The following is an 11,586-nucleotide window of genomic DNA, read 5'->3' as shown; positions in this document are numbered from 1 at the left end:
GATGAGCTTGTTTACCTTGCTAGGAAAAACACGACACTGACCCACGAACGCATTTTTGCGTTCGCGAACTAGTCCGTGTATCATTACGCGCTTGTCAAAACGATATTTGGCTAATTATCTGTGTCTGCTGGTACGCATTTATACCTTTAAAGTCTTTTAGTAATGTTATTATACTTCAATTGCATATTTTTATATTTATCTATACCCTCATATCGAATCCTGCGCATCGAGTGTTTCACACTTTCTTGCGCCAGCCACAAGTTGACAGCTCACCAACCCGCTCATTTCGAGATTGAAAGCCGGTGAGAAATGTTGCGTTTCCAGTGTTGTGTTGATTCTGGGTTCTTTTTTAAGACCTTTACAGTGGCATCGAAGAATAATTCGACTTCAGTAACCATCCCAGTTTTATATCTGAGCCCATCAAGAGCTCCAAAGGACGAAAAAGGTGATTAAAATCGAAGCAATCCCAACAGTACAAAGAAACGAAAGTTACACGTTTCCGGATATAAAGGTATTTGGTTTATTATTTTACCGTGTGAATGCAGCTCTGTCTTGCCGTACAAACCGTGGTGGAGAGAATGTGTCCTGGGGGTGTTGGGGGGGCTTGCCCCCCATCAACCCTCTCCTCGGGCAGTACCCGAAAGGCACGCCTAGTCAGGGCAATTTATATTGATATATTATGGTTGGTTTATTGGTCAATACGTTTTTGGGGGTTGGAACGTGTAAATTCCCGTAGATTTTTTGCCGAAATGTGGGTTGGGTTCCCGTAGAGTTTTTGATTGATTTTCGCGTCAGTCCGTAAACTTTCAAAGATGGCGGTTACATCCGTAGAGTTTCATTGGCCGATTTTAAGCGCTTTTTGTGCTAGTTTTATGCATTTTTGATCGTTATTCTTCTTATTTAAGCTTGTTTTACCCCATAATTTCCCTGATATACTTCATGCCCTCCCCTGCTAACGGGACTATCAAATCAAAATCGTCGATGGAGAAATGGTACTCGATCTCCTGAACGATTAATCGCAAAAGAAACAACGCCAAAAATCGATGAAATCATAGGATTTCATGCAGAAAAACATCATTTTTTTCGACTTGTCTCTGCGAGGGTGCGTCGCGGTCTTCAACAATTACCATGTGTTCTTCCACTCGATATCCTGAGGCGATCCCGTTGCGTAAGATCAGTAGCAAGGCAATAATCAAAGAACTCACGAAATTTTTCTGTACATATGGGTTACCGAGGGTGATCCAGTCCGACCAAGGCAGTAACTTCCTCTCTAAGGCGTTCCAGGCAGCCATGCGACGGATGGGCGTACGACATCAAGTGTCAAGCGCCTACCACCCAGAGTCGCAGGGCGCGCTGGAGAGATTCCACCAGACGTTGAAAAACATGGTCCGCATTTACTGTCATGAGACGGATGACCAGTGGGATGAAATGGTTCCGCTGTTGTTGTTTGCTGCTAGAGAGAGTGTGCAGGATACTCTGGGGTTTAGCCCATTTGAGCTTGTGTTCGGCCATGAGGTAAGAGGTCCACTAAAGATGTTGAAAGAAAGATGGTTAGATGATAATAGGTCTGATATATTGAACCATGTAATGGACTTTAGATTAAAACTCCACAGAGTATGTGAACTGGCAAGAGCGAACCTCGGTGAGGCCCAGAGACGGATGAAGACGCGGTACGACAGAGATGCTCAGTCACGATCCTTTTCACCTGGAGAAAGAGTACTGGTCTTCCTTCCCGTCCCTGGGCATCACTGAAGGCGCGTTATTTTGGACCATGTACCGTGGAGAAAAAGCTAAGTGACCTGAATTATGTAATTCAGACTCCCGGTAAGCGTAAACAGTCACGACTTTGCCATATTAATCAGATTAAGAAATATGTAGAACGCAATAAACGGCCTATAGAAGAATGTAAGGATGGCAATGCAGTCATGGTGAATGATGTGATGAATGTTATTAATGATAGCGAGAAAGATGAAGATCCCCTTGTTGATGTGCCTCACTCTAAATTAATGAATTCAGATATTCTTAATAATCTAAAAAATAAGTTTTCTCATCTAGATTCTTCGAAACAGCAACAGCTGAATAACTTGCTTTTGGATTTTTCTTGTCTGTTTTCTGATGTTCTGGGTCGGACGAATTTAATGCATCATGATATTGATATTGGCGATAATGGCCCAGTGAAGCAACATCCTTACAGAGTAAATCCAACAAAAGGTAAGCAGATGAGAGATGAGGTCCGGTATATGTTGGAAAACAAAATCATTGAGCCCAGTGTTAGTGCTTGGAGTTCCCCATGCATACTAGTGCCCAAGGCTGATGGTGGAATTCGCTTCTGCACGGATTTTCGGAAGGTAAATACGCTGACGAGGGATGATTCTTATCCTATACCTCGTATTGATGACTGCATTGACCAGGTGGGTAAGGCCAAATATGTAACAAAGATAGACATGTTAAAAGGGTACTGGCAAATCCCCATGACAGAGAGGGCAAAAGAAATCTCTGCATTTGTAACGCCAGATGGACTCTTTCAATACTGTGTAATGCCGTTTGGTTTAAAAACAGCTCCCGCAACCTTCCAGCGTTTAATCAATGGTCTAATTTCAGGATTAGATGGATGTAAAGCTTATCTGGATGACATAATAATTTACAGTGACAACTGGGTGGAACATCTGGAGAGGCTGCAGGCACTGTTTGAGAGGCTCTCGGCAGCTAACCTAACGGTAAACCTTGCCAAGAGTGACTTTGCACATGCGCATGTAACTTACCTGGGATATGAAGTTGGTCAAGGACAGGTCAAGCCTTTGAATAGCAAGATTCATGCAATAGATAAGTACCAGCGCCCAAGGCCAAGAGAGAGGTGATGAGGTTTCTTGGCATGGCTGGCTACTATAGGAGGTTTGTGATTAATTTTTCTGATATTGTTGCCCCATTAAAGATTTATTAAAGAAAGGAGTTAAGTTCATTTGGTCAGATTCATGTGAAAAAGCCTTTAAAACAGTCAAAGCTATGCTGATATCTTCACCCATCCTCATCTCGCCTGACTTTGAGGAGGGTTTCATCCTGTATGTAGACGCTAGTGACACGGGTGCTGGGGCTGTGTTATGTCAGGCTGATGCAGCTGGCGTTGATCATCCGGTGTGTTATTTCTCCAAGAAATTCAATAAGCATCAGCGAAATTACTCTACAGTAGAGAAAGAAACTCTTGCTTTGATATTAGCTTTTAGGCACTTTGAAATTTATTTATATCCTACAAAGGAAGCTGTAAAGATTTATACAGACCATAATCCATTAACTTTCATCTCTAAAATGAGCTGTAAGAATCAGAGGATTCTGAGGTGGAGTTTAGAGCTTCAGAAATACAACCTCAGTGTTAACCACATCAGAGGAAAAGAAAATGTACTGGCTGATGCTTTGTCACGTGGGTAAGCAAAGCATATAGATTGCAAAGTTGTAAATTGTAATAGATGTCTGATCCTATATTACATATTTTCTAATCTATCTTTGTTTTGCACCAGCTAAGTTCCTCTTGTCTCCTAAACCAATTATACGTCAGATCAGGTGATGTGCTATTTAATTTAAATAATTGAATAAGAAGTGAATGGGCAGTGATATGCTCTACATAATGCATCATATGAAATATATAATTTAAATAAAAAGAAAGTAATACTTCTTTTTCTTTTAAGGAGGGAGGTATTACATGGCTGCCCATCGACCATCGACCTGTGCATGATCATCAACTAATTGCATGACCTCTGCATGACCTCACATCGCTTCGCTCCGACTGCGACGGACTGACGGGACTCGGAACACGTGGACGAGACATAAGGGGTTCGGTCGGGTTCGGGTTTCGGTCTAGTCAACTCAGAATAGGATTGTATGGGGGTGAGGGCGAATGAGGGGTAGAACGACCTTGGACGGACTGGTGGAAAGAGGTGACTATGGCTGGTCGGTGGTCGGCGGAGCCGGGTTGTGGTTTACTATAATTTACGTTAATATTTGTAAGTTAACTTTATTTGATACCCTGTATTATGTTATGTTTATTTCTATATGAATATCATTTTGTGTGTGTTGAAGTGAATATATGTTTGTGGATGAAGTGATATTCTATTTTGTTATCCGGTGATTGGTGAAAATATAAGTGAATCATAAAGTGGCTTTATACTCCCTACTTTACATACTTACTTTATATTACAAAAAATCTACAATACTTTAAAAAAGGGAATCTAAAATGAAATGATAAATGATAGAAAGTTGTGTACAATAAGATTAATATAACATAGTAAATAAACACGTGGAACATAATAAGTGATGATTAATTAGTAATTATAACAAGGCTTGAAAAGAACTAGTATATAAATATCTAATTACTAGTATATGAATTACTAATGATTGATAACATTGTTAATATTACCGTTAAGATAAACAAGCAGGAGATATTACAGCAGCATATAAGAACATACGTACTTCTGAGTGGACTATGAGCTTGGAATTAAGAGAAACAAAAGTATATTTATATTGTATTACGCTTGACACCAAATCATATCAACCTAGATTGGGTTCTGTTATGCGCCCTGTTCTGGAACAACCGGTGTCATTGTTAAAGAACGAAAGCTACGTAACAATATGTATATATATATATATGTATATATATATATTTTGTATATATATAAAATATATATATATATATATATATATACATATATATATGTATGTATGTGTGTGTGTGTGTGTGTGTGTGTGTGTATACATAGATATACAGATATTCACATTCATATACATATATGTGTAAATATAAAACGCTGGCTGTAGATAGAATGAAGAAGAAAAAATACATATATTGAAAAGTTTGAACAGAATCAGAAACCAAGAAGAAATAAGTTCTCAATCAAGTAGATTAGAGAACGGACTCAAATTCCAGAACTATTTTTCCAGTTTAATAACCCGAATGTCTGATGAGCTAGGCCATCGACCTTTCAATATATTTTTTTCCTTTTGCCGTAGACGTCAAAAAAGTGTGTGTGTGTACACATGTGTGTACGGTTGTGTGTGTATGTGCGAGTGCGAGTGTGGGTGTGGGCGTTTGTCTTGGCTGGCGGTCCCCCCCAAGCGCCCGCCAGGCTCCCGCTCCTGCCGGACGGGTGGAAGGCCCTGTCTCTGGTCGTGTTGCCTGCGGACCTGCGCCGCCAACTATAGGGAGAGGCGGTTGGGTGCGGGGTTCGTGGGTGGCGGAGCGGGGCTGGGAGCGCGGGCCGCCGGAGCCGAGCGCCGCCCTTGGCCTGCTGTGTGGCGGCGGCCGCGCGTCTCCCACTCGGTCCTTTCCCCCGTGCCGCCGCCTGGCCTGAGCGAGCGAGCGGGGTTGGCGGGCGGGCGGGCGGTCCCCCCCAAGCGCCCGCCAGGCTCCCGCTCCTGCCGGACGGATGGACGGCCCTGTCTCTGGTCGTGTTGCCCGCGGCCCCGCGCCGCCACCCATAGCGAGAGGCGGTTGGATGCGGGGTTCGCGGGTGGCGGAGCGGGGGGTGGGAGCGCGGGCCGCCGGAGCCGAGCGCCGCCCTTGGCCTGCTGTGTGGCGGCGGCCGCGCGTCTCCCACTCGGTCCTTTCCCCCATGCCGCCGCCTGGCCTGAGCGAGCGAGCGGGGTTGGCGGGCGGGCGGGTGGTCCCCCCTAGCGCCCGCCAGGCTCCCGCTCCTGCCGGACGGATGGAAGGCCCTGTCTCTGGTCGTGTTGCCTGACGGGCTGCGCCGCCTACTATAGGGAGAGGCGGTTGGGTGCGGGGCCGCGGGTGGCGGGGCGGGCTGCCGGGCGGGGCTGGAAGCGCGGGCCGCCGGAGCCGAGCGCCGCCCTTGGCCTGCTGTGTGGCGGCGGCGGCGGCGGCCGCGCGTCTCCCACTCGGTCCGTTCCCCCGTGCCGCCGCCTGGCCTGAGCGAGCGAGCGGGGTTGGCGGGCGGGCGGTCCCCCCCAAGCGCCCGCCAGGCTCCCGCTCCTGCCGGACGGATGGAAGGCCCTGTCTCTGGTCGTGTTGCCTGCGGGCCTGCGCCGCCAACTATAGGCAGAGGCGGTTGGGTGCGGGGTTCGCGGGTGGCGGAGCGGGCTGCCGGGCGGGGCTGGGAGCGCGGGCCGCCGGAGCCGAGCGCCGCCCTTGGCCTGCTGTGTGGCGGCGGCGGCGGCAGCGGCCGCGCGTCTCCCACTCGGTCCGTTCCTCCGTGCCGCCGCCTGGCCTGAGCGGGCGGGCGGCCTGCCCAGCGAGGCCGTTCAGTCACGTCTTCCTTGGCTGGCCAGGGGACGGCTTGGGCTTTTCCCTGCCCCTTCGGCCCCCCCGCGCCCTCTCGGGCCGAGGGCGGCGGGCCCTGGCCTGGCCTGGCCTGCCTGCCTCGTCTTCCTTAGAACAGGGGTTGGCTCGGGCTTCCCCCCATCGGCCCCTGGCGCCCTCTCGGGCCGAGGGCGGCGGCGTGGGATTCGGGCGTGGCCCTGCCGCGCCCCCGACGGGGCGTTGCCCCGGCCGGACGGGCAAGGGCGGGCCCTGGGCGCGGTCGTGTGTGGCTGAGGGCCTGCGCCGACAACGACAGGGGGACTGCCTCGGCTGCGGGCGGCGGGGGGCGACTCTCGCCTCGAGCCCGCTGCTGCTGCTGCTGCGGCCGCCGGCGGTGCAGGGCCCGCCCATTCCCCGGTTTGGCGGTTTGGGCTTCCTTTCCCCTTTCCCCTTCGTCCCCCGCGCCCTCTCGGGCCGGGGGCGGCGGGCCGGTGGCTGGACCTGCCTGTCAGTCTGCCCCGTCTGCCTCGTCTTCCTCGGGCAGGGGCTGGCTCGGGCTTTCCCCCTTCGGCCCCCTGCGCCCTCGCGGGCCGTGGGCGGCGGCGTAGGGGACGGGCGCGGCCCTGCCGGGATCGCCTACCCGAAGGGGCCGTTTTTCCCATGCGGGCGGCCGAGGGCGGGCCCTGGGCGTGGTCGTGGTGGCTGAGGGCCTGCGCCGACAACTATAGGGGGGGCCACCATCGGCTGCGGGCGGGCGGGCGGCGAGCCCCGCGTCGAGCTCGCCGTCGGGGCCGGGCGGGGGCCTTGCGCGGGCGGTGCGGGGCCCCCATGCTGGTTGGGCCTCGCCCACCGGGCGGGCGGCTTGGTCTCTCCTGCCCCCTACGCCCTCTCGGGCCGGGGGCGGAGGCGGCGGCGGCGGGCGTGGGCGTGCCCCCCGCCGCCGTGAGGAAGCTCCTGCCTCTCCGGCTCCCGTCCCCGAAAGCGGGGCAGGCTTTGGGGGGTCCTGGCTGCCGGGGCCGTCGGAGGGGCTGCCTTCCGTGGCCCCCGGGGCCGAGCGGCCCCTGCCCGCGGTCGTGTGGGCTGAGGGCCCGCGCCGACAACTATAGGGTTGACCACCTTCGGCGGCTGCGGGCGGGCGGCGAGCTCGCCGTCGGGGCCGATCGGGGGCCTTGCGCGGGCGGTGCGGGGGCATCCTGCTGATTGGGCCTCGCCCCCCGGGCGGGCGGCTTGGGCTCTCCTGCCCCCTGCGCCCTCTCGGGCCGAGGGCGGAGGCGGCGGCGGCGGGCGCGGGCGTGGCCCCCCGCCGCCGCGAGGAAGCCCCTGCCTCTCCGGCTCCCGTCCCCGTAAGCGGGGCAGGCTTTGGGGGGGTCCTGGCTGCCGGGGCCGTCGGAGGGGCTGCCTTCCTTAGTCGTGTGGGCTGAGTCGGCCCGCGCCGACAACTACAGGGGGGTCCACCTTCATTTGGGTGTCGGCGGGCGGGGGCAAGAGGCGGTGCAGCGGGGTTGGCGGCTGGGTGCCCGTTGCTCCCCGCCCTCCACCCGCGAGAGAGTGAGGCGTTTACCGGGGCGTGGGTGGTGGGGCGTGCGGAGGGCGTCCTCTCTCTGGGCGTGGCGCAGGAGGGGCCCCTGTTTGCGGTCGTGTTGGCTGAGGGACCGCGCCGACAACTATAGGGGGACATCCTTCACACAGGCGACCGCCCCTCTCTTGACGTTCGGAATGGTTTCCGAGTGCCGCCCCCCTTTTGCGGCCTTCCTCTCGCGACTTCTGCTCCGGACCGGCGGTCCGCCTTAGCGGCGGCTACTGCCGGGTTCCGAGCTGTGTCCCCGCCGGCGCACATGGGGTTTTTATGCCCTTAACCGGGTGTCCCCTTGTGGCCGGCACGTTTACTTAAAAAAAATTAGAGTGCTCAGAGCAGGCTGGTTTTTGCTTACAGCCCAAATGGTCGTGTATGGAATGATGGAACAGGACCTCGGTTCTATTTTGTCGGTTTTTCGGAACCCGAGGTAATGATTAATAGAAGCAGACGGGGGCATTCGTACTGCGACGCTAGAGGTGAAATTCTTAGACCGTCGCATGACGACCTACTGCGAAAGCATCTGCCAAGGATGTTTTCATTGATCAAGAACGAAAGTTAGAGGTTCGAAGGCGATCAGATACCGCCCTAGTTCTAACCTTAAACGATGCTGACTAGCGATCCGCCGCAGTTATTCCCATGACCCGGCGGGTGGCTTCCGGGAAACCAAAGTCTTTGAGTTCCGGGGGAACTCACCAGGCCAGGACACCGGAAGGATTGACAGAATGAAGGCTCTTTCTCGATTCGGTGGGTGGTGGTGCATGGCCGTTCTTAGTTGGTGGAGTGATCTGTCTGGTTAAGGTAGCCAAATGCCTCGTCATCTAATTAGTGACGCGCATGAATGGATTAACGAGATTCCCACTGTCCCTACCTACTATCTAGCGAACCCACAGGCAGGGGAACGGGCCTGCAGTTAACGGCGGGGAAAGAAGACCCTGTTGAGCTTGACTCTAGTTTGGCTTTGTAGAGAGGCACCTGAGGTGTAGCATAAGTGGGAGGTCGCTCACGCGGCCGACGATGAAATACCACTACTCTGGTCGTCTCTCTACTTACTCGGTGATGCGGGAGCGGGAGGCGTGACGGGGTTCGGGTCCCGCGAGCGGGGCGGAGCGCGGCTTCGGTCGTGTCTCTCCCCCTCCGGCCCGTCTTCCCTATGCCTCTACCGATTTTAGACTGCAAGTGACATGAACAAGAGCGGCCGCCTCCCCGGGGGGCGAAAGGGGCTTCTCCGCGCGGGGGCGGTCGTCGCCGCCGCTCGCGGCGCGCGTCGCGACCCGTTCCGAGGACAGAGCCAGATGGGGAGTTTGACTGGGGCGGTACATCTGTCAAACGATAACGCAGATGTCCCAAGGTCAGCTCAGCGTGGACAGAAACCACGTGTAGAGCCCAAGGGCAAATGCTGGCTTGATCCGGACTCTCAGTACGAGCACGGACTGCGAAAGCACGGCCTAGCGATCCTTTTGACTTTTACGAGTTTTAAGCGAGAGGTGCCAGAAAAGTTACCACACACACACACACACATATATGTACACACATACGCCCATAAACATCTGCACGTGCGTGTTCATGTGTTCGCGCGTCGACATGGGTCCGCCTACACACACGCACAAACTGCTCTTCTCCCTCACTGTTGCTGATATTGCAGTGTCCACAGTGCAGGAAAGTGTCCGCAGTGAAATCCCGGTGAAAAATGTGACGATCTTTTTTTTTCTTTCTTTCTTTTTTTTTTGCGTTAATCTTTTAGTGAAGTCTGAATTCGCGAAGGGAATGATCAAGTTTTTTTTTTTTTTTTTTTTTTTTTTTTTTTGGCGCTTGATTTTGTAATATACATGTACTTCTAATCTGTATTTCAGTCTCTTAGGGTATTTATATGAATGGGATTACCTGTACTATTCTTGCAAGAATAAACGAAACAAAACTGCGATAAGGAATGCATAAGGAAATTGCAGCAAAAATAATGACCTCAATTTTCCTTCTATGCTTCCATAGAGAGAGAGAGAGAGGGAGAGAGAGAGAGAGAGAGAGAGAAAGAGGAAGAGAAAGAGAAAGAGAGAAAGAAAGAGAGAGAGATAGAGAGAGACAGAGGTAGAGAGAGAGAGAGAGACAGAGAGAGAGAGAGAGAGACAGAGACAGAGAGAGAGGTAGAGAGTGAAGAGAGAGAGAGAGAGAAGAGAGAGAGAGAGAGAAGAGAGAGATAATGCATGGGGATGGGTAGGGAGGAAAGAGACAGCGAGTGTAGGGAAGTTGGGGGAAAGGGAGTCCAGGTGGAGGGAGAGTGAGTGTAAAGGTCGCGGGGAAGGTAGGGGAAGGTAGGGGGGGGGGAGTGGATTAGAGAGGATGCGCAGTGGAAGGAGCCAGGAGGAAGTATATATGTGTAGAAGGGGGGAGTGAAAGGGTTATTGGAGGTGTGGGGGGGAGGGAGTGGTGGCAGAGATAAAGAAGGGAGAGAAGATGGGTAGTATGAGTGGGTGGTTCGGGGTATGGGGTAGAGAGGAAGAGGGGGAAAGGGTGATGATGGTAAGGGAGGGGGGTAATGATGATGATGAGAGGAGTAAGTATACGGGTGATTGTAAAGGTAGACTCTCATCAATGAGGGACAGCTCACATCCCACCATGAGTAGAATAATATTCAGTGGAGTTTCCATGAAAATTCAGTTTATTCAAACTGCAAACAATATAATGCAAGTAATAAATAAATGATACCAACACCGGAATTTCAAGTCAGTGAGAACACAGAAATAATAAATTGAAAATTTGTTCACAAAAAAATATGATTAAACTTCTCACACATAGGTAATCAGTGCAATGTCTTCAGAGCAAATTTGCAATATTAATCCACAATCACATTGTCCCAATCAGGCCAGTTCACTTACATCATGGCGCCTTGCCCCTAAATGATGATATCCAAATAAAACAGCAAACTTTGCCCAAATTCAGCATGTCCAGTCTGTCAGTCATCGGTCTGTACAAAATTAACATTATACAATGCATCTTTCTATGGAAAATGACACACCTCGAGTTGAATATCCCCGACACTGACTTTTAAATATCCTCAACATACTTTAAATCACTGTTCCAGATCACCAACATTTAGAATTCCATCAATAATATACTCGAGAATAAAATATATTCAAACAATTTTCCTAGCTTATATCTGTAAATCAAAATCTGACAAATTCAAGACCTCTTACTCCGAGGCAGCCGTCACGTGTCCCGCTCTTTTCAATTTGTAAACAACGCTTCCTCGAGACAAAAGAAACTCTCAATGCGCAACGCTTTCCATAACTAAATAATGTATTTTCTTTAAAACCTAAATTCGATAACTCTTCCATTGCAACTTAACAAAATCACAAAATTAGATACTTCAAATGTCGATAGTATTTGTATTTGTAATATACACAATAATAACAAAGATTCCAAAATGTTTTACGATGATGCACACATTTAGGATTCACTATTATTTCCAAAATAATACAGTGAGGATGAGAAGGGGGGGGGGAGGGAGGGAGGGAGGGAGAGTGACCTGACCCGTGTTAATGGGGCGATTACGGGACGCTCGGGTTTTCGGGATATCGGTTAATTGGGGGAAATGTGGTATCCGAATTTCCTTCTGGTTGAGCTCAGGCGTGGTCGGTTCTCTTTTCCTGTCACCTCGATTTTTTTCGGCTTTGTTTCTTGCGCTCTTTCTGTTTCTCTCTCTCTCTTTCGCTATCTCCTCCCCTTTTTTTCTTTCTCATTTACTCTCCTTCTTTTCCTCCCTCCCAACCTC

The sequence above is a fragment of the Penaeus vannamei genome, chromosome 34, assembly GCF_042767895.1.
Source record: "Penaeus vannamei isolate JL-2024 chromosome 34, ASM4276789v1, whole genome shotgun sequence".
Taxonomy (NCBI): domain Eukaryota; kingdom Metazoa; phylum Arthropoda; class Malacostraca; order Decapoda; family Penaeidae; genus Penaeus; species Penaeus vannamei.
This window is presented reverse-complemented; position numbering follows the sequence as displayed.